This window comes from Physeter macrocephalus, chromosome 3 (assembly GCF_002837175.3).
Source record: "Physeter macrocephalus isolate SW-GA chromosome 3, ASM283717v5, whole genome shotgun sequence".
Lineage (NCBI taxonomy): Eukaryota > Metazoa > Chordata > Mammalia > Artiodactyla > Physeteridae > Physeter > Physeter macrocephalus.
In genome coordinates this window covers 25,119,434-25,143,007 of record NC_041216.1, presented here as the reverse complement: position 1 = coordinate 25,143,007, position 23,574 = coordinate 25,119,434, and the positions used below count along the sequence as shown (strand labels likewise).

Sequence of the window (23,574 nt, the reverse complement as noted above, 5' to 3'; positions counted from 1 at the left end):
TGAGCCTGCGCGTCCGGAGCCTGTGCTCCGCGACAGGAGAGGCCACAGCAGTGAGACGCCCGCCTACCGCAAAAAAAAAAAAAAAGAAAAGAAAGAAAAGGCAGGAACTTTGGGATCAGACAGAACTTAGTTAATGAATAAATTCTGTTTCTCACTCCCTCTGTAACTAGGGGCAGATTATTTAACCATCCTGTGCCTACTTCTTCATCCTAAGCGGGGGATGAGACCACCTTCCATAACCTTGTTTGGAGGATTATAAATGAGGTAAGTGAAGGGCCCACTCTATGCCTGACACACGGGCGTTCAACAAATACTTGTTGATAAGTTAATCATAAGCAATAGCTATGTTTTAGAAATAACTGCGAGGGCAGAAAGACCAGAGCTTAGGAGACTCGGGAGGTGTTTCCATGACGACCTCCCTATCATCATCTTCCTGAATACAACGTACAGCAAAAGGAAATCCCTACAGCCTCAGACCCTGCACTGGCCTCATTTTATCCTCTTTATTTGGCAAAAGAAAAGAGAGAAGTAGCATTATACAGAGTGATACTGTTAAGTGTAAAACAAAAAGCAAACCAAAAGAAACCTGGCTTTTTTTTTAACCAAAAAAGGAAACTTTTTAATCAATCAAAGTTACACTGCATGAAATTTATACACAGCTCTCATTTTCAGCTGAGGTTACTCCCCGTAATGGTTTTAGCTAATACAGCATTAGTTTCCTCTGACTTTGTAAAATATATTTTGTATTACTCTTTTTTTCTAAAACTGAATACATCCCTGGAGAAAACCGTAATTTGAAAAGATACATGCACCCCAATGTTCATTGCAGCACTATTTACAATAGCCAGGACATGGAAGCAACCTAAATGTCCACTGACAGAAGAATGAATGAAGAAGATGCAGTGTATATATACAATGGAATATTACTCAGCCATAAAAAAGGAACGAAATAATGCCATTTACAGCAACATGGATGGACCCAGAGACTGTCATACTGAGTGAAGTAAGTCAAAGACAAATATCATGTCTTTGACATGACATATTTGACATGTCTTTGACATGTACTTACATGTGGAATCTAAAAAAAATGGTACAAATGAACTTATTTATTACAAAACAGAAATAGAGTCACAGATGTAAAAACAAACTTATGGGGGCGCTTCCCTGGTGGCGCAGTGGTTGAGAGTCCGCCTGCCGATGCAGGGGACGCGGGTTCGTGCCCCGGTCCGGGAAGATCCCACATGCCGCGGAGCGGCTGGGCCCGTGAGCCATGGCCGCTGAGCCTGCGCGTCCGGAGCCTGTGCTCCGCAACGGGAGAGGCCACAACAGTGAGAGGCCCGCGTACCGCAAAAAAAAAAAAAAAAACAACAAACAAACTTATGGTTACCAGGGGAAAATGGGGGAGGGGAATAAACTGGAAGATTGGGATTGACAATATGCACACTACTATATATAAAACAGATAACTAATAAGGACCTACTGTATAGCACAGGGAACTCTACTCAATATTCTGTAATGACCTATGTGGGAAAAGAATTTTTAAAAGAGCGGATATATGTATATGTATATCTGACTTACTTTGCTGTACAACAGAAACACAACAGTGTAAATCAACTATACTCCAATAAAATATTTTTAAATAAATAATAATTAAAACTGAACATGTCCAAAGAATCTCTAGACAAATTCTGTAAGCAGTCTTAAGGGCCTCTTCATCACAATCCCAAATAAATTTAATGTCAAAATGTTGGAAAAATCTATATGCATTAGATATTGTTTAGATCAGGGTTTCTCACCCTCAGCACTGCTGATATTCTGAGGCAGATAATTTTTAGGTGGGGCCCATCCTGTGCAGCGTAGGATGGTTAGCAGAATCCCTGGCCTCTAGCCACTAGATGCCAGTAGCACCTCCCCAGCTGTGACAACCAAAAATGTCTCCAGACTCTGCCAAGACCCTACTGGGGGCAAACACCCTCCCCAGCTGCCCTAGAGCCATTGACTTAGATCCACCACCTTAAGGAAAACCAAGGTTTTCCACATTCAAATCATTTGAGGACTTCAAAAATAACTTGAATTATTTTTTATAATTTGTGTATTACATCAATATGAAGTTCATTTTTAAAATAAAATCACATTTCAGTGTAAAATAAATCCCTAAATTAAGCAAACGAACAACCCTTTTTAATGGTACAGTGAAACGTTGCTTGTGTTTATTCACATTTCACCTACCATGAACATGCAGCCCTACGTGTTAAGCGGTGCCATTTTATGAGAGGAGGCTGGTGACCTGCCCGTGGTACCCGCAGTTCCACGTGTCAGGGAACAGGATGCGTGTCACTAGGTGAGACCAAAGAGTAAGGAAGAGTAGAACAGGGAGGAGCCTGGGTGCCCTTCTCCCAAGTTCAAAATGCAGACGCCCTCCCCAGCTGCCCTAGAGCCACTGACTTAGATCCACCACCTTAAGGAAAACCAAGGTCTTCCACATTCAAATCATTTGAGGACTTCAAAAATAATCCGAATTATTTTTTATAATTTGTGTATTTTATAACTTATGTGGATTACATCAATGTGAATGGGGGGAGCCAATGCAGATGGAAGCAAAGGAGAGACCAGATGGGGCGCCTGAGGGAAGACTGCCTGCCTCAGGGTGGAGGTGACAGGAAGGGGCAAGAATGGAATCAGAGAAATCAGTAAAAGACGTCAGGACAAGACAAGAAACAGTAAATGGCTGAAGGGGCTGACCCAAGACTGTGTGTGGTTTGGTGTCTAGGCTTCCATAGCACGTGGCTGATGGCACAGCTGTTCCCATCCTGGACCGAGAGTTAAGGAGAGATGACAGGCTGTGGAGAATCCAGCAAAAGGCGCTTCTTTCTTTTCCCTTCCTTCTATCCACAGTCCATCCATCAATCCATCCACCGTCCATCCATCCATCATCCATCCATCGTTCATCCATTCACCATCCATCCATCCACAGTCCATCCATCCATCATCCAGCTATGCACCGTCCATCCATCCATCGTTCATCCATTCACTGTCCATCCATCCATCATCCATCCATCCACCGTCCATCCATCCATCATCCAGCTATGCACTGTCCATCCATCCATTCATCATCCCATCCATCCATCTTTATTGAGCCCCAGGCAGTCTTCTAAGTGCTGAGGAAATAATGGCGAAGAGAACACTCCCTACCCCCGGTACAGCTTATGTTACGGCTGATAAGTTTTAAGTACATGCTGCAAAAGAATTCATTCATAGGGAGCAAAATTACATTTTCTACAATTCCAACTTTTCCAAGCTTAAAGGGAGCCTTCTATTTATCCCTCCAAATTCCAAATTTTTTAAACTGTTGTAAAATACACAACTTAAAATTTACCATCTTAACCTTTTTAAGTGTACCACTCGACGGCATTAAGTACATTCATCTCCAGAACTGTTTTCATCCTGCAAAACTGGAACTCTGTCCCCATTACACAATGATTCTCCATCCTCCTCATCCCAGCCGCCAGCAAATACCAGTCTACTTTCTGTCTCGTATGCATCTGACTACACTGGGGATCTCACCTAGTCGGATATTTGTCCTTTTATGACTGATTTATTTCAATCGGCATAACGTCCTCGAGGTTCACTGATGTTATAGGACGTGTCAGGATTCCCTTCCTTTTTAAGGCTGAATAATATTCCACTGTATGTATATACCACATTTTGTTGATCCATTCATCCATCAATGGACACTTGGGTTGCTGCCATCTTTTGGCTACTGTGAATAATGCTTCATGAACATGTGTGTACGTGTATCGAGACCCCGCTTTCAATTCTTCTGGCTACATACCCAGAAGTGGGATCGATGGATCATACAGTAATTCTATTTTTAATGTTTTGAGGAACTGCCATCCTGTTTTCCATAGTGGCTGCATCATTTTACATTCCCACCAGCAGTGCACAGGTTCCAATTTCTCCACGTACTCACCAACACTTGTTACTTCCTGGTTTGTTTTTTTTGGTGTTTTTTTTTTGTTTTTTTTTTTTTTTTTTGCGGTACGTGGGCCTCTCACTGCTGTGGCCTCTCCCGTTGCGGAGCACGGGATCCGGACGCGCAGGCCCAGCGGCCATGGCTCACGGGCCCAGCCGCTCCGCGGCACGTGGGATCTTCCCGGACCGGGGCACGAACCCGCGTCCCCTGCATCGGCAGGCGGACTCTCAACCACTGCGCCACCAGGGAAGCCCTACTTTCTGGTTTTTGATAGCAGCCATCCTAATGGGTGAGACGAAACAAGTTCTATATCATGTAATTTTATCTTTTTATATTATGTAAGATATAAAAGTAGACAGACTAGAATAATGAGCCCCATGGAACCATGATTCAACCACTACAATTATCAACAAAGGGCCAATCTCGTTTGATTTATACACCATTCCCATCACCAATTTCAAATACTCTGACACATATCCCAGACATCATATAACTTCACCCCTCAATACTTCAACATACATCTCTAAAAGATTACTCTTTTGGGAACCAACCATAATGGCACTATCACCTGAAAATTCACAGTAATTACTTAATATCATCAAATATCCAGTCAGGATTCATACTAATCTGTTTTGGTGTATCAAATAATTTAACTCAATACATCTCTCTGTCTGTGATGTTTCATCAAGAATTTGACTGCTATGAAAGAAAAAAACTTTAAACCATTGATCACCCTTAAACAATAAAGCTTTAACGGTTTCCACAACCTCCCAATTTTTGTTTCACCATTAAGTATGTTTATTAAGTAGGTTTTTTTGAAGATGTTATCAGGTTGAGAGAGCTCCCCTCTATTCCTAACTTGCTGGAGTTTTTACCATGAACGAGTGTTGGATTTTGTCAAATGCTGTTTCTGCATTGATTTATATGATCATGATTTTTTTTAACCTGTTGATATGGTGGATTACTGATTTTTTACTGCTGCAACAGCCTTGTGCACATAGAATAATTCCCATTTGGTCATGGTGTATAATTTTTTTTGTATTGATATACTGTTGGATTTGATTTGCTGATGTTGTACAGAGGAATTTTACTTTGTATTTGTTGATGTTTATTGAGACTGTCATTAAAAATTTTTTTCATCAATATGTTTCAATTTGCTTCTGTTTTGACCTGAAAATTCTACTGGCTTGAATATATCTAGTTTTGTAGATTCAACATCAAATACAACACTTATTTCCTGAGCACTGACTATGTGCCGGGCACTGTATATGCTCAATTTTACTCACCACTGAGACTGATTTCCTAAAAGATGTAGCTACACAATGGGGCAGGAGACAGCAACAGTCACAATGCTGTTTTTGAGCAATCGTGTGATGATCTCAAATGTGCTTTAAAAAAATTAGGATTAGGGCTTCCCTCGTGGCGCAGCGGTTGAGAGTCCACCTGCCGATGCGGGGCAAGTGGGTTTGTGCCTCGGTCCGGGAAGATCCCACCTGCCGCAGAGCGGCGGGGCCCGTGAGCCGTGGCCGCTGAGCCTGCGCGTCCGGAGCCTGTGCTCCGCAACGGGAGAGGCCACAACAGTGAGAAGACCACGTACCACAAAATAAATAAATAAATAAATAAATAAATAAATAAATAAAAGAAGAAAAAACACTGCTTTTTACATATTCTTCTAAGATAACAGATCTGTGAACGCTGTTTGACAGTCAGAAAGGAGACGAGAAATTCATTTTGCAAACATACTCATTAGGCTGGGTCTACACATCAAGTCTTGTTCTTAAGGTAGTTTAGAGGCAACTTGAATAGCTAAATTTCAGTTTTATTCCTCAGCTCAGGTTCTCTCATCAGCCTGAACAAAGGTGGATGATAAACTTCTACCTGGTGGTTGGCTGAATTCACTTTTGTGTACGAGCCAGAAGCTTCTTCTCAGTAATGTCCCTGCGTCCTTGACCTCAAGCTTCTATCCCAGGCCCTGCGTCCTTGTGAGGATCCAGCTCTACATCAGTCACGTCCACCTGCCCGTGTATCTCCCGACCTCCCACCCACAGGCCCTAGACTGGTAAGGGCGGGAACTCACCGCACGACCACACGGTGCCTCTCAAATCCACCCTAAACTTGAACCTGCTCACTTCTCAGACTTGCTGTTCTGTTGCTGCCTGTCTGAGGGATGCAGGCCTGGCCACCCTCCCAGGGTGCCGTCACCATGTAAGTAAGACCCACCACCAAGTCCCGTTCCTAGTTTCCCTCTCCTCTCTCGCAGCTTCCTCTGTGTCGTCACGTTTGCCGCCTCCATCATGGTCCAAGTACCATGATTTATCAGCAGCCACTAACCGTGTCCCTAAATCCCCTCCGGCTCCTCTTTCAATCTGTTCTCCAAATTGTAGGCAGGGTGATCATTTCAAAACTGAAATTTGACCATTTTAATTACTACCCCAGGTTAACACCACTGAAGGCTGCCCCGCTTCTCTTAGGGTGGAAACCCATATCCTAACTGTGGTTTACCAGCCTAAAGGGGAGCGTCTCTCTCCCCCCTCACTGCACTGAGTCACAGGGACTCTCTCCCAGATGCCCCACCCCTTTCAGGACCCCGATGATGCAGCCGTTCCCACTGCCTGGATCCCTGCTCCCCTCCGCCTGGTGCCGCCTTCATCACCCGCTGGTTCCCACCTCCAGCCTCACGTCCACAGAGCAGACTGTCCTGAGCACAGCAAAGGACTAGCCCTTTGAGACTCCCTCACACAAATTGTATTTATTTCTCCTAAGTGCTTAGCTCTGTCTGTAACTATACATCCAACAGCATAATTGTTTTATTCACAAGTCTCCCCTTACACCAGTGAAAACGCCACGGATGAGGGACAAGGCCAGCTGTTAACCTCCAGCATCACCCGCAGGCCTGGCACAGTATTTTCCCGGAGTGCGAGCTCAGCAAATATTTGTTAAATATATTAATTAACTGTTTCTCTCCCAGGTCTTCTCAGTCATCAATGGCTGCTCACATCTGTGCTGTATGTAAACTCCCGTTACTCCTTTCGTACCTAACTAATCCCAGGATAAACAGAGTAAGTGCAGAAGGCCTGGCTGCTGAGGGAGAGAATTAAAATCCCCTGTGCCCACAGCTGAGGGATAAACCTGGTGCCATCATGACGGGTGGAAGCAAGCAGAGACTTCTCCCTCTTTGCTGTTATTCATCAATCTAGACAAAATAATAATGAGAATAATATCATTCTATAATCTTCATTTTGTCAAGTGAGACAAATCAGTTGAGCATCAGCTTGCAAAATACCAGTAAGGTTTTTGCAATGTAAGTAAAATGAATTTCAAAAAAATAAACGTATAAACTTGCAAATAGTATTTTAAAAAGAAAAAACAAATCTTCTATAAGATAAAGTTAAATAGACATAGCAGATTTCTCTTTAGAATTATTGAAAGGCCACTGCCCTAAACCATGTAAGAGTCAAATTCACCTAAACATAAATTATACAGAACACAGAAAATTACAAATTAAACAATGTAAAAAAAATCCAGTAAAAAGGAGTATTAAAACAAACATATAATTTAATTGAGATAAACTCAGAAAAGATAAACTCTAAAATGGGTTGCAACTTGTAGGGTATATTTAAGATAAACTATATTTTAATTATATGATATGGAAATGATAAATGACTGTCTTTTCTAAAAAGTATGGAAACTGATGAGATTATGGTTTCTTGCCTTTGCCTTTAAATTCAAGAGCAATCAATTAACCAGAACAAGTGTGACTTCAGATAAGAAGAAAAAAAAATACTCAATATGAAAGAGGCCCAAAGGGAAGGCACAAAAATCTTTAAGGAAATGGTGAATTCTTTCATGGAGCCCTTTTCCACAAAGAAAGATTTTTAGTCACATATAGAATGTGGAAATAACTGAATTGCTGGCGTTAAGGAAAATATAGTAAATATTCATTAAAAAATAACCCAACATGACCCTGATGGAATGAAATAAAATTTCTGTCATTTTATAGTTCAGAAGACTGCTGTCTGAGGAAAATACATGACTCCCCCAGGGTCATATTATAAACCTGTCAGTTTAACTTTGATAAGTGAAGATCCCTGCGTTCTGACCCATCAAAGTCAGATTCCATTTTCCTTGTAATAGAGATCTGGACTGTCTGTGCATATAGAACACCAGACCACTATAGAATTGAGGTACGGGAAGGTTTGGCCCAATACCTAGTGTGGTCTCATGATAAGCATTTCCATATGACAAGGTCATGAGTCTCCTATAACTGCATTTTGAATTATTCCCTTGCTTTAATTTTCAAATCAGTTACTGAATATTTTCCTAATGATTTAAGTGTGATTTCATTTGTTTATCATATGTTAATAAGTTCGAACTATGTGCTGAGCACCTTGCCAGATTCTTGTCCAAGGAGATTCCAATAAAGACAAGTCAGTATTTTTAGCAGTTCTGTTATTGGTTTAGTGATTATACAAAATTGTTTGCATGAAGAATGACAAAGATTGAATTAAAGTTGACAAATGCATGTGTTTGTAACACATATTATCAGTGTGTATAATTGCCCTCTTCAGTAGTATGGAAGAATTAGATGATCACCAGGGTCTCTACATGAATATATTTCCTGATTTTTAAAAAATTTATTCAAGATATCCTGCATTTCTGGACACAGCTAAGATGAAGATCGACTCATCAATACCTCTCATTTGTGAGGGCTGAATTAAAGCCACATCATCTGGAGCGTCTTCTTCTGTAACTAGACAGGCTTTTCTGTGCAGAAAGAGTGCTCAGATCTGGTTCTGATTCTCTCGTTTCACATCTGTATTTCTATTCTATTGCTTTAGTGAATGACAATACTATTCCCTTCTTTAGGTCAGCATTTCTGCATTAGATAGAACTGTATCAAATGACTTTGTTGTGCCTAATAAATTCAGAGAGAAATGTTAAAAATAAGATAGGCATTTATTTTCAGGTTTTGCCTCAGACTTGTACTTCCACTGTAGCCTAACTTACTTCTAAATTTACTTCGGGATTGTAAAAATAATGTAGTTCCTTTTTGTTAACTTCCATAACTTATTTTATGTGATCAATATTCAGGTATTATCATAAATTAAAATTCTGTGAAATATTATCTCACCTATACATTTTTCTTCTTTCAGTTTTATTGGAATCTTTTTTGACTTCTTATCAAAATGTAAACTTATCAATTAACTTAATTTACCTGCCCAATCATTTCTCTTATAAATCTCTAAAAACAAGTGAAATTTCTGGCTCTTTGAACAAACCACTGTCTGTGAACATGAGCAGGAACCACAGGTCAGGAGCAGTGACTGCCACCCTCACAAAGCCAGTGAGGACCTGGGAAAGTGTACGGAGATCATGTTCCTTCTCCTCCCTGACTTCCCTTGGCTCCTTCATCTGTCATGTCCTTTCCGTGTAGAGAACTTCCTTGAGTCATTCTTTTAGGCTGCTCTGTGGTGACAGATGCTCTGAGTTTTTTATCTGACATCACCTTGATTTCCCCATATTACCAAAACATATTTCAGTTGGGTATAGGTTTCTGACTTGACAGTTCATTTCTTTCATTGCTTAAAAATTATTGTGCTACTTGTGTGTAGCCTCTATCAGTTCTTTCAAGGAATCTGATGTCACTGAAGTTGTTTTTCCCTTAGAGGGGAAGGGGCTTCTCTCTCATTGTTCTCAGGATTTTTTCTTTATCTTTGGTTTTCAGAAATTTGACTATGATACATCTTGGTGTGGATTTCTTTGAGTTTATCTTCCTTGGATTTTAGTCAGCTTCTCGAATCTGTAAGTGTGTAACTTTTGCCAAATTTCTGACACTTTCAGCCATTATTATTGCACGTTGCTGAGACTATTCCCTTCTCTCTCTCTCTTCTCTTAGGTCTGTTTTCTCTCTGCTGTTCAGATTAGGTAATTTCTGCTGTACTATCTTCCTGTTGGCTCCTTCATTATGCTGTTGACCCCATTCACTGAGTTTTTAATTTAGGTTTTATTATTTCTCTGCTCAAATATTTTCATTTGGTTCATCTTTATAACTTTCATTTCTTTGTTGAGTCTTTCTATTTTTTCAAATATATGTATAATTACTAGTTGAAGCACTTTTATGATGGCTGCTTTAAAATAATTGTAAATGATTTTAATATCTATTCCATCTGACTGTTGGGCACTATTAATTGTTCCTTTTTTCTGAGTTTGAGATCTTCCCTTTTTGATATAAATGGTTTTCAACTGTAACCTGGACATTTTGGGTATTATGTAATGATACTCCAGATCATACTTAAATGCACTTTAGCTGGCTTCCTTCCTTGTTGTCACTGTCCCAGCAAGGGGGTGGGGTGTGCCAATTTGATATTGCCAGTAGGGGACAGAAGTCCAGATCCCCCACTGTCCTCACTCAGAGGCTGGTGACATCCGAGGCTGGGGGAAGAAGACCTCATTGCTGTTCAGTATTGGTGGAAGTTTGGCATCCCAACAGTAACTACCTGGAGGAGAGAGGCAGCAGTGCCTCAGTACTCCTCCCCATGTGGCCTCCACTGACAGATCAGGGGTGGGGGGACTTGTTATCACTGGGAAGTGGTGAAAGTACTGCCTCTCCACTAGGCCTCTTTTTAATGGTTGATTTTAATAGTATAATTGATTTGCAGATGACATGATATTACACATAGAAAATCCTAAACACCTTACCAGAAAACTACTAGAGCTCATCAATGAATTTGGCAAAGTTGCCGGATACAAAATAAATACACAGAAATCTGTTGCATTTCTATACACTGAAAATGAAAGATCAGAAAGACAAATTAAAGAAACAATCCCATTTACCATCACATCAAAAAGAATAAAATATCTAGGAATAAACCTACCTAAGGAGGCCAAAGACCTGTACTCAGAAGACTATAAGATGTTGCTGAAAGAAATCAAACATGACACAAAGAGATGGAAAGATATACCATGTTCTTGGAGTGGAAGCATCAATAGTGTGAAAATGACTATACTAACCAAGGCAATCTACGGATTCAATGAAATCCCTACCACATTACCAATGGCATTTTTCACAGAACTAGAGCAAAAAATTTTTAAATGTATATGGAAAAACAAAAAACCCCAAATAGCCAGAGCAATCTTGAGAAAGAAAAACAGAGCTGGAGGAATCACACTCCTTGACTTCAGACTATACTACAAAGCTATAGTCATCAAAACAGTATGGTACTGGCACAAAAACAGAAACAGATCAATGGAACAGGATAGAAAGCCCAGAAATAAACCCATGCACTTATGGCCAATTAAACTATGACAAAGAAGACTATACAATGGAGAAAGACAGTCTCTTCAATAATTGGTGCTGGGAAAACTGGACAGCTACACGTAAAAAAATAAACTTAGAAAATTCTTTAACACCATATGCAAAAATAAGCTCAAAATGGATTAAAGACCTAAATGTAAGACTGGATACTATAAAACTCTCAGAGGAACACATAGGCAGAACACTCTTTGACAAAAATCACAGCAATCTTTTTAGATATGTCTCCTAGAGTAATGGAAATAAAAACAAAGCAAATGGGACCTAATTAAACTCAAAAGCTTTTGCACAGCAAAGGAAACCATAAACAAAACAAAAAGACAACCCACAGAATGGGAGAAAATATTCGCAAATGATGTGACCAGCAAGGGATTAAACTCCAAAATTTACAAACAGCTCATCCAGCTCAATATCAAAAAAGCAAACAACCCACTCAAAAAATGGCCAGAAGGGCTTCCCTGGTGGTGCAGTTGTTGAGAGTCCACCTGCTGATGCAGGGGACATGGGTTCGTGCCCCGGTCCAGGAAGATCCCACATGTTGCGGAGCGGCTGGGCCCGTGAGCCATGGCCGCTGAGCCTGTGCGTCTGGAGCCTGTGCTCCACAATGGGAGAGGCCACAACAGTGAGAGGCCTGCGTACTGAAAAAAAAATAAATAAAAAAGGGCAGAAGATCTAACCAAAGATTTCTCCAAAGAAGGCATACAGACGGCCAAGTGGCACATGAAAAGATGCTTAACATCCTAATTATTAGAGAAATGCAGATCAAAAGTACAATGAAGTACCACCTCACACTGGTCCGAATGGCTATCATCAAAAAATCTACAAACAATAAATGCTGGAGAGGGTGTGGAAAAAAAGGGAACCCTCCTACATTGTTGGTGGGAATGTAAATTGGCGCAGCCACTATGGTGAAGAGTGTGCAGGTTCCTCAAGAAACTAAAAATACAGGTACCATATAATCCAGCAATCCCACCACCGGGCATATATCCCAAGAAAAACATGGTTCTAAAGGATATGTGCACCACAATGTTCATTGCAGCGCTGTTAACAATAGCCAGGACATGGAACCCACCTAAGTGTCCATCAACAGATGAATGAATAAAGAAGATGTGGTACATATATACAGTGGAATGTTATTCAGCCATTAAAATGAATGAAATAATGTTATTTGCAGCAGCATAGGTGGACCTGGAGATTATCTTACTAAGTAAGTCAGACAGAGAAAGACAAATATCATATGATATTGCATATATGCTGAATCTAACAAAAAAAATGATACAAATGAACTTATTTACAAAACAGAAACACACTCACAGACTTAAAGAGCTTATGGTTACCAGGGGGGAAGGGTGGGGGGAAGGGATAATTAGGGAGTTTGGGATTGACAGACACACACTGCTATATATACAATAGATAACCAACAAGGACCTACTGTACAGCACAGGGAACTCTGCTCATTATTCTGTAATAAACTAAAGGGGAAAAGAATTTGAAAAAGAATAGATACTTGTATATGTATATCTGAATCACTTTGCTGTACATGAAAAAGTAACACAATGATATTAATCAATGATACTCCAATATAAAATTTTAAAATAGTATAATTGATATACAAAAACTGCATATATTTAATGTATTCAATTTGATGAGTTTGGACATATGCAAACATGATACCATCACCACAATCAAGATAACAGTTATATCCAACACCTCCCAGGGATTCCTGTGTCCTTGCTTTTGCTTGTTTGATTTTTTTGTAGTGAGAACACTTAACATGAGATATTCCCTCTTAAAATATTTTGAAGTGTATAATACAGTATTGTTAACAATAGATATGAGATATTACCTAAGATGGCTGTTATTAAAAATACAACAAGTGTTGGCAAGGACGTGGAGAAACTGGAACGCTTACACATTGTGGGAATGTAGAATGGTACAGCCACTATGGAAAACAGTATGGAAAGTCCTCAAAAAATTAAAAATAGAACTACCATATGATCCAGCAATTCCACTTCTGGTTATATATCTAAAAAACTGAAATCAGGATCTTAAAAAGCTATCTTCACCTCCATGTTCATTTCAGCACTATTCACAATAGCCAAGATATAGAAACAACTCCAGTGCCCATCAACAAATGACAGGCAAATGGATAAAGAAAATGTGGTACAAACATGCCATGGAATATTGTTCAGCCTTAAAAAAGAAGGAAATCTTGCCATTTGCAACAACATGAATAAACCTGTAAGACATCATGCTAAGTGAAATAAAGCAGCCACTGAAGGACCAATGCTGCATGATTCCACACATAGCATCCCCACACACCTAAGAGACAAATAACTGAAGATCTGTTAGTAAAGAGGCAGGTCCTCCTAAAACAACGTTCCGGACCTTTTCAGATCATGGACTCTTTTGAGAATCTAATGAAAGCCACGAACCCCCTCCCAAGGTAAAAATGCGAAAATACGCGTGGCACATGGCGAGAGGTTTCAGGGGCTTCATACGACTGCTGACACCAGTCCAGGTAAGACTCACTATTCCCAAACACAGTGAAATCTCTATTAGCCGACCCTCAGAAACCTGGCGTCTTCACCTAGCACCCTGATGCGACTGGAAATCAAACTGTAAAACTGCATGTCTTTGATGCTTGTGGTTCTCCAACCGTACCTGTATTTCAGTCTTCAGCAGCAGTACCTTAATGGCTCAAGGAGACTTCCCCACATGACCCCAGGGGAGAGCCAAGGAAGAAATACAAATTAGGAAAGACACCTGCCGCATTTTTAAAGAAAGCAAAGGCTAGTGACACAGAGAGGCTGAAAGTAATAGAGAAGTTAATTTGAAGCAGAAATGATAGAGTATGCTTTGAATAACGGTGAAAAGCCCAAGTGATAAAGACAAAAGCCTTACGCTTTTATTGAGAATAATAAAAAAAAAAAAACTTGCAAGAGGGCTGCTTCCATCTTGTTCCCCTAATTAATTTCATAGATGAGCATCTTTGTAACACTAGTCAGGAGGTTACATAATTAAACATTCTTACTTCACTGTTATGAGAAAGATGAAAAGGAAACTGGGTGGGTGGATGGGCGGATGGGCGGATGGGCAGATGGGCAGATGGGCAATAGAATAAGGATATCCTTCTTTAAACAACTTCCAGGTCTGCTCTCTAGATGGGTCCACGAAGATCTGCATGTACCATCCACGACACAGTATAATAACCGATCCGAAGCCATTAAGGGAGGTATTTAGCATATTTTACTCACAATTATCAGGAAAATGTGAATATTTTAAAGCAGCCTCCAACAAATATTTTTTTAACATTTAAATAGGCTACCTAGGGACTTCCCTGGTGGTCCGGTGGTTAAGACGATTCCACATGCCGCACGGCATGGCCGAATAAATAAATAAATAAATAAATAAATAAATATGAGGCTACCTACCCTTCAGTTGCCCATTATCTCATTTTTCTAGCACTCTGATTTTCACAGTAAGTGGGATTTAACGCTCCAAAGTAACAATATCACATTCACAGATTTTCTGGTAAGCAAATGCAAACACTTCCCTAACAAGAAGTGAAATCAATTACTTTTCTAATCAAATTCTGTTTTACTCAATATAGAGATTCACCGCATCACATGAACAGGCCAGGTACCAACCTGAAGCATAACCCGCAGGTCTAACTGTGATGCCTGTGCTCCACTGCTGTCTCCTGAGCTCCACGGACAACTATCCCACGTGCTGAGAGCCTCTCTTGAATGTCACAAAAATAAATAAATAAATATGAGGCTACCTACCCTTCAGTTGCCCATTATCTCATTTTTCTAGCACTCTGATTTTCACAGTAAGTGGGATTTAACGCTCCAAAGTAACAATATCACATTCACAGATTTTCTGGTAAGCAAATGCAAACACTTCCCTAACAAGAAGTGAAATCAATTACTTTTCTAATCAAATTCTGTTTTACTCAATATAGAGATTCACCGCATCACATGAACAGGCCAGGTACCAACCTGAAGCATAACCCGCAGGTCTAACTGTGATGCCTGTGCTCCACTGCTGTCTCCTGAGCTCCACGGACAACTATCCCACGTGCTGAGAGCCTCTCTTGAATGTCACAAACGTGACGCGGCAGCCACTCCAGCGTGGGAGCCTCGTGTTCAGCTGCAACACAATTTCCAACGGCCAAAGCTCTTGCCCGACTCCTCCAGAAGTTCCAGGTGATGGGCGAGATGCACAGGGCAGACAGTCCTCAAACTTCCGGGAGGTCAGGGGTCTCCCTCAGTGTCTGCACTGGGAGGGGTCCAGGCGGAAGTGCTCTGGGCTCACAGGAGTCCTCCGGGGTCCCGGTCATGAATACTCTGGAGCCCCTTGTGCGGGGAGCCCTGCCCTCAGCTCAGCATCCCTGGGAACGGAGAAGGCACCTGGCCCGAGTCCCACAATACCCCACAGGTGGGCGGTCTGCAGGCTGACATCCCCGGGGAACCTGGGGATCTTCTCTGGCCAGCGTGGTGGGTGCTCGGGTCAGGTTCAGGGGGCCCTATGAGCTTTGCTCATGCTCTGTTCCCTCTGGTGGTGAGTATTCACGCATGATTATTGAGATATCCCAGAATGCGGCTTTGTGACGGGAAGAAGAGGTGGCAAACTGGAGAAACATCTGAAAATTTGTATCCTAACAGGCGAGGGGAGCTCAAACCACAGAGGGCAAGGAATACAGGGACTTCATGCACCACAGCAGTGCTCCATAACCAGGGTGCAGGCCACATCTTCCAGACCTTGTCTCCTGGGCTGCACCCTGGAATCTGAGCCAGTCAGACTGACCTGGGGTTGGGCAGGTTTGGAACGGGACGTTCTCTAGGCGATTCTGCTGCACTCCCCAACAATGAACGAACGTATCATGCGAGGCTCATGAATAGAGGCGTTTGGAGAGTTCTCTTTAAGAGAAACTGGGCAATTTCCACTTTTGCTCTCTTAAATGCTTTCCTGCCCTCTGTACGCACCCCTACCCCACCCCACCCCCACCCCCAGAGAGCTATTTTGGGAGACAGCTGTCTTTGGATTCGCTCTTCTAGGATACTTACAACTGGTACCACCTATGGCCACTGGTTCTGTCTTAGCACAAGAGCCCTCCTCAAGCAAAAGCACTTCATGCATGACTTAATTCGCTGAGATGTAACAGACAGCATTTTTCACAGGCGATGCCATGCAAAATTGTGAACTTTATCTTCAGGTCACTCCACTGCCTTTCTGCACACGCAGGGTTACCGACGTACACACCTGCCTCCCTCCCCACCCACCAGCCACCCCCGTCAGTGTGTGCTTCCAGATTTTCCTGACCTCTTCATTTGTACCAAATCTAAACTCACCTGCTCCAACTTTCCACTTCCTCACAATCCTGCTAGGACTGGCCTGCTAGTCCGAGAAACTAATTTGAGTTGGGTGCAAATGAAGGATAACGACAAGATATCCACACCTGCACTGTGCCAAGGATTTCAATGATTTAATACAAAAGTAGAAACTAAGGTAAGAAACGCAGGCGCCCTACCAGCTGGCGGAGGAAAATATTTTTGGAACAGAGCCCTTTAACACCCCTCAGTTCATATCTTAAGTGCATGGAAGTTATTCAGAGTACATATATTTTTATGCAGTTTCCTACAGAATTAAATATATAGCATGACAGGAACAAATCTACTGCCAAACCACTGTTAAGAGCATTCCAAGTTGGTGGTTTGTACACATCCATTTTTCAATTAACGCTTACAACGCAAGTCCATCAGAAATCTAGTTATGCAAAAAAGCACCTGTCATGATTTCCTTAAATTTCCTTTTTTTTGCTATGTTACCAGAAAATACAGGCCGGGTTTGCCCTTTTCTTTCTTCTTATCTTTATCACATTTGCCTTGAATTAAAATAGGACAGGGCGCTGTCCTGAATCGTAACATAATAGTCCGGTGGCAATTTCCAAGTTCTGTGTGTTTCTTTAGTCTCCTGACCTTCATATACAATGGAAAACTTTATCCTATATAGTTCAGAAAAGGCCACACAGTGTTCAAGACCTTCTGACATTCACTATCAATACAACATTCTTAACAGCTGTTACCCAAAGTACTGTCATTAAGTTGACTAGAATTACCTAAAAAACCCGTGATAGCTGACCGCAAAAATATAAAAATCCTGTCCTTGCTCCCCGATTTTTTGCTCCTTTATTAACTTACATTCCTACAATACCAACGATAAAAAGATAAATGCTTTTCCATAGAATTCTTACCCTATTTAAAATAAATGTAAAGGTTTTGTGATCAACACAGAAAATGAAACAGCTCAATCTTATTTTGCCACCGAGTCTCTCAAGAAGCACATTTACATGAAGAAGAGCAGAACGGGACCTCCCTGGTGGTCCAGCGGTGAAGACTCTGCGCTCCCAGTGCAGGGGGCCCGGGTCTGAGCCCTGGTCAGGGAACTAGATCCCACGTGCCACAACTAAAAGATCCCGAGTGCCACGGCTAAGACCTGGCGCAGCGTCATAAATAAATAAAATAAATAAATATTTTTTTTAAAAAAAAGAAGAGCAGAATCAATATAATGATGAGGCAGTTAAAGTCCAAGACTGGGGAAGACATAAAGTAAAACGACAAGGACATAATTCCCCTAAGTTATTCTGGGTGTTTCAAACCCCAGGACATTGAGAAAACTTATAGATAGAATTGTGGGGGTGGCGGGGCGGGGGGGGGAAGAATTTCGAACCTACACTGTGGCTGACCTTTTTTTTTTTTTTCTAATTTTTGGCCGTGCCACACGGCTTGTGGGATCCTAGTTCCCCGACCAGGGATCAAACCCAGGCCCCCTGCAGTGGAAGCGCAGAGTCCTAACCACTGGCCCGCCAGGGAAGTCCCATACTATGGTTGATATTTAAGGAATCTGTGAAAGATGATAACCTGGTTCAAGAATGGGAAGAAGATGGACATTTTTAGCTATACTTCAAGGAGTTTGACACTGACCATGGAAAAAATTCTAGATTGGTTTCTGTGCCTTTAGAGAAGGAAAGAAAAATCACAAAGAGCTGGTGACATTATTCACAAGAACAAGGTATTAAACACTTTCTCTTTTGAGAGGGTTATTAGGAAAGTCACAGGAAAGCTGGAAAAATAACATCAGCTTCTATTTCCAAAGTGCCTTGATAAAAACTTTACTTACCAAGACCCATTTGAAACTCTAGCAATAGTGTATTAAACCTTGAAGAGGCATCTGAGGAGGCCTCTCCTCATTTCCTTCCGAGCGGCAAGATGGAAACTGAATGGAAATAAAAGTGGGTGGATTTACGATGGCCATCCCAAACGGTCACGGGTTCACGCACCCAGGAAACCTGGACCAGACTCTGAAGCTTTCAAAGGCTCATTCTTGGTTGGTGCTCTTCATCCTTTACGTCAAAGTTGAAAATCACAAGCTAGAACGGACAGATAGAAACTGTGGAGTCAGGATTCAAAATTACCTGACAGCACGGAGAGGCGGGTCACGTGCAGCACGAAGAAATGTAATGAAGACGAACGTGACCACCTGCACCAGTGCAGAGCATCCGCTTAGGGTTCGGCACCAAAGCGGGGGGTCCGGGGGTTCAGGTTAATGAAGTCGGTGTGAGGGGGCAGCTGAGAAGCTTGGACAAGGGGTACTAGCGACACGCCACCCCAACTCTGCTCCTGTGTGTGGAACTCTATTAAACCTTCCGCCCTGTCTGAAAGGTGGTGTCTACACCACGGAGCACCCAGGACAAAGAAACCAGGCAGGCTGGCAGAGAGATTTTGGAAATACATCACATGAAGAACAAGTTGGTATATAAAAAGTTGGCGTCGGGAGGGGAGGGGGCGGTAACTCCCCTTGTGGGCGGGGATGCAAAACGGTTCAGCCACTGTTTGGTGGTTCCTCAATAAATTAAACAAAGTCACCATATGACCCAATAATCCCACTCCTAGGTATAAGCCCCTAAGCATTTAAAACAGGTACTCAAACAATTACCCATGTGTGCATATTCATAACAGTGCTATTCATGACAGCTAATAGGTAGAAACAATCCAAAATGTCCATCAACAGATGAATGGATAAACAAAATGTGGTATATACATACGATGGAATATTATTCACCCATAAAAAGGAATGAAGTACTGATACACGCTGCAATGGGGATGAACCTCAAAAATGTTACGTTAAGTGTAAGAAGTCATACATGAAAGGTCTCATGAAATATTCAGAATAATTAAATCCACTTACATGAAATATTCAGAATAATTAAATCCATAGAGACAGAAAGCAGAGGGGTGGCTGCCAGGGACTGGGGGGAGAGGTGAATGGGGAGTGACTGTTTAAAGGATATAAGGTTTTCTTTGGGGTGATGAAATGTTTTGGAACTACCCAGAGGTGGTGGCTACACAACACTGTGAATATACTATATGCCACTCAATTACCTACACACTTTAAAATGTTATGTTGAGAATTCGTGGTTTCTGGTCCAGCATGTAAGGAGCTTAGAAGTCACCACTCTGGGGCTTCCCTGGTGGCACAGTGGTTAAGAATCTGCCTGCCAATGCAGGGGACACGGGTTCGATCCCTGGTCCGGGAAGATCCCACATGCCGTGGAGCAACTAAGCCCGTACGCCACAACTACTGAGCCTGCGAGCCACAACTACTGAGCCTGTGTGCTACAACTACTGAAGCCCACGCACCTAGAGCCCATGCTGTGAAACAAGAGAGGGCACCGCAATGAGAAGCCCATGCACCGCCACAACTACTGAGCCCGTGTGCTACAACTACTGAAGCCCACGCACCTAGAGCCCATGCTGTGAAACAAGAGAGGGCACCGCAATGAGAAGCCCATGCACCGCAACAAAGAATAGCCCCTGCGCACCGCAACAAAGAGTAGCCCCCGCTCGCCACAACTAGAGAAAGCCCACGCGCAGCAACAAAGACCCAATGCAGCCAAAAATAAATAAAATTTTTAAAATGTTTAATATATTACGAAAAAAAAGTCATCACTCCGTGCTAACAAGGGAAAAGCTGAACTGAAACATCAACAACTCTTCTTAGATCCGTCAGAGAAGTGAGGTCCCAGGGCAAACTGCTGCCCCCAAAATGGCAGAGACAGACAGCAGAACTACACAGAGAACCACAACTTACCAGAGCAGAAACCCATGGGCAGAATCCTCCAGGAAACCAGTGCCAGGGGAGGAAAATGCAAACTGTAAACTGATGAATTGCTGGAGGCTACCATGGACAACTCTGAGGGCTAAAACCTCCAGAGGGACCCAGTCATCCGGGGTCCCCCACACTTTTGTTTTACCTCCAGGAGCCCTGCCAGGTCCTTACAGTGAATATCAGGGGAAAAGTCCCCTTGTGCCTCCAGCAAGGGGAGGGGAAAAGGAACCATTCTGAAATAAGCCAGAGCATTCTGGTCTTCTCAACAGGTTAGCTATTTAACCAGAGCCTAACTAACCTGCTGGGGTTGTATCAGAGCCTAACCTACTTGGGGGAAGGGAAATACACCAATCCAGCCCACTCTAGCTGTCCTGTCCCACTTAAGGATGGGAGGGGGCCTGAGAAGCCCTGGTGAAGTTCACAGACCAAGGGCACAGGTTCACTGAAAGACCAGGACCTAATCACAGGACTCTAGAACACTGACTCTCCCACAGCTTTACTGCTGTATCACTGAAGGCCGCTTTACCACAGTTCCTTCCACCCAGTACATCATGTCCACCTTGCAACAAAAAATTACAAGGCAGGGGATCCCTGGCAGTCCAGTGGTTAGGACTCAGTGCTTTCATTGCCATGGCCTGGGTTCAATCCCTGGTTGGGGAACTAAGATCCCACAAGCCACAAGGCAAAAAAAAAAAAAAAAAATTACAAGGCATACCACAAAGCAAAAACACACTTTTAAGAGACTGAACAGGCATCAGAATCAGAGTCACATATGGTAGGAAAGTAGGAATTATCAGACCAGGAATTAAAAAAAAAAAAACAAAAAACTATGATTAATATGGTAAGAGCTTTAATGGAAAAACTAACATGCAAGAACAGAGGGATAATGTAAACAGATGAAAGTTCTAAGAAAGAATAAAAAAGAAACGCTAGAGATCAAGAACTCTAACAGAAATGAAGAATGCCTCTGATGGGCTCATTAGGAGACTGAACACAGCTGAGGAAACACTCTTTGAGCTTGAGGATATGACAACAGAAACTCCCAAAACTGAAAAGCAAAGAGAGAAGAGATTGAAAAACAAAACAAAACAAAAAAACCCAGAACAGAAAATCCAAGAACTGTGGGAACTTGTACAACTACAAGAGGTATAACATATGCATAAATGGGAATACCTGAAGGAGAAGGAAGGAACAGTTCTTTCAACAATGAAAGAACTGCCCTCAAAGGAATGTCAGACACCAAACCACAGATCTAAGAAGCTCAGAGAACACCTACCAGGATAAATGCAAAACAAACAAACAAAAACTACACCTAGGCATATCATATTCAAACTGCAGAAAATCAAAGTTAAAGAAAAAATCTTGAAAGAAGCCAGAGTGGGGAAATATACCTTACCTACCAAGGAGCAAATATAAGAATTACATCTGACTTCTTAGCATCCATAAAAGCAAGAAGAGAACAAAGTGAAATATTTAAAGTGTTGAGGAAAAAAAAAAAAAAAGCCAGCCTAGAATTCTGTACCCTGCAAAATTATCCTTCAAAATTGAGGAAGAATTAAAGACTTTCTCAGACAAACAAAAATTGAGGGACTCTGTTGCCAGTAAGAAGGAAAATCATGTCAGAAACTCAGATCTACATAAAGAAGAGCACTGGAGTATGAATAAGTAAAGAAAAAATATTTTTCTTATTTTTATTTTTTCTTATTCTTAATTGACCTAACGGGTAAGTTTGTTCAAAATAATAACAGCAACAATGTACTTGATACTGTATACACTTATGTGCATATCTATGTTCTTGAAAGCTTATGTATAGAACTGACTCAATGACAACAATGACACAAGGGATAGGAGGGGAGAATCAGGAATATTTTGTCATTGAAAGGTACTTGCCCTACCTGTGAAGCAGTAATAGTGTTATCTGAAAGTGGACTTAGATTAGTTGTAAATGTCCAGTGGAAACTCTAGGGCAACCATGAAAAAAAGTAAGGAAAAGAAGTATAATTGATATGCTAAGAAAAGAGAGAAAATGGAGTCACATAAAATACTCATTAACACCACAAAAAAAAAGCAAAACAACATGGAAAACATAAAGAGGAACAAAGAGCAGGCGCAACAAACAGCAAACAGCAACAAATATGATAGCTATTAAACCAACTATATCAATAATCGCCTTAAACATCAAAGGTCTAAATACACCAATTAAAAGAGACTGTCAGATTAGAAAAAAAAAAAAACCAAGACCCAACTATGTGTTTTCTACAAGAAACCCACTTTACATATAAAGACACATAGAGATTAAAAGCAAAGGGATGCCTTCCGGACCTGGCTAAGGAGGAGGCGCCATCATGGGAGTTGACATCTGCCACAGCAAGGACCGAAACGTTCGACGCAAGGAGCCCAAGAGCCAGGACACCTGCTTAAAGCTGTTGGTCGAGCGGTACAGGTTTCTGTCCAGACGAACCAACTTCACCTTCAATCAAGTTGTACCGAAGAGGCTGTTCATGAGCCACACCAACCGGCCACTCTGACCCCTTCTCAGATGATCAGGAAGATGACGCTTCCTGGGCGGGAAGGCAAAACAGCTGTGGTGGGGGGGGCCGTAACCGATGATGTGCGTGTCCAGGAGGTGCCCGAACCGAAGGTGTGTCCTCTTCGAGTGAGCAGCTGCGCCCAGAGCCTCATCCTCAAGGCCAGGGGCAAGATCCTCACCTTCGACCAGCTGGCCCTGGACTCCCCCAAGGGCTGCGGCACTGTCCTCCTCTCTGGTCCTCGCAAGGGCCGAGAGGTGTACAGGCATTTCGGCAAGGCCCCAGGAACCCCACAGAGCCACACCAAACCCTACGTATGCTCCAAGGGCCGGAAGTTCGAGCGCGCCAGAGGCCGACGGGCCAGCCGTGGCTACAAGAACTAACCCCAGATCCTACCTTGTTATTAAAAAGATGTTGAATGCTTTAAAAAAAAAAAAAAAAAAAAAAGCAAAGGGATGGAGAAAGATATACTGTTAACACTAATTAAAAGAAAATATTGGGCTTCCCTGGTGGCGCAGTGGTTGAGAGTCCGCCTGCCAACACGGGGGACACGGGCTCGTGCCCCGGTCCGGGAAGATCCCACATGC

The 23,574-nt window shown here is 42.1% G+C and overlaps 1 protein-coding gene and 1 pseudogene across 4 annotated transcripts in view; one reads left to right on the top strand and one right to left on the bottom strand.

The window, feature by feature from the left end:
• CLSTN1 (calsyntenin 1) overlaps positions 1-23,574 on the bottom strand; it is a 93,002-nt gene that overhangs the window by 46,955 nt on the left and 22,473 nt on the right. The gene's annotated exons all lie outside the window — the stretch shown is intronic.
• Positions 22,535-23,428, top strand: LOC102978673 (60S ribosomal protein L18-like; annotated as a pseudogene).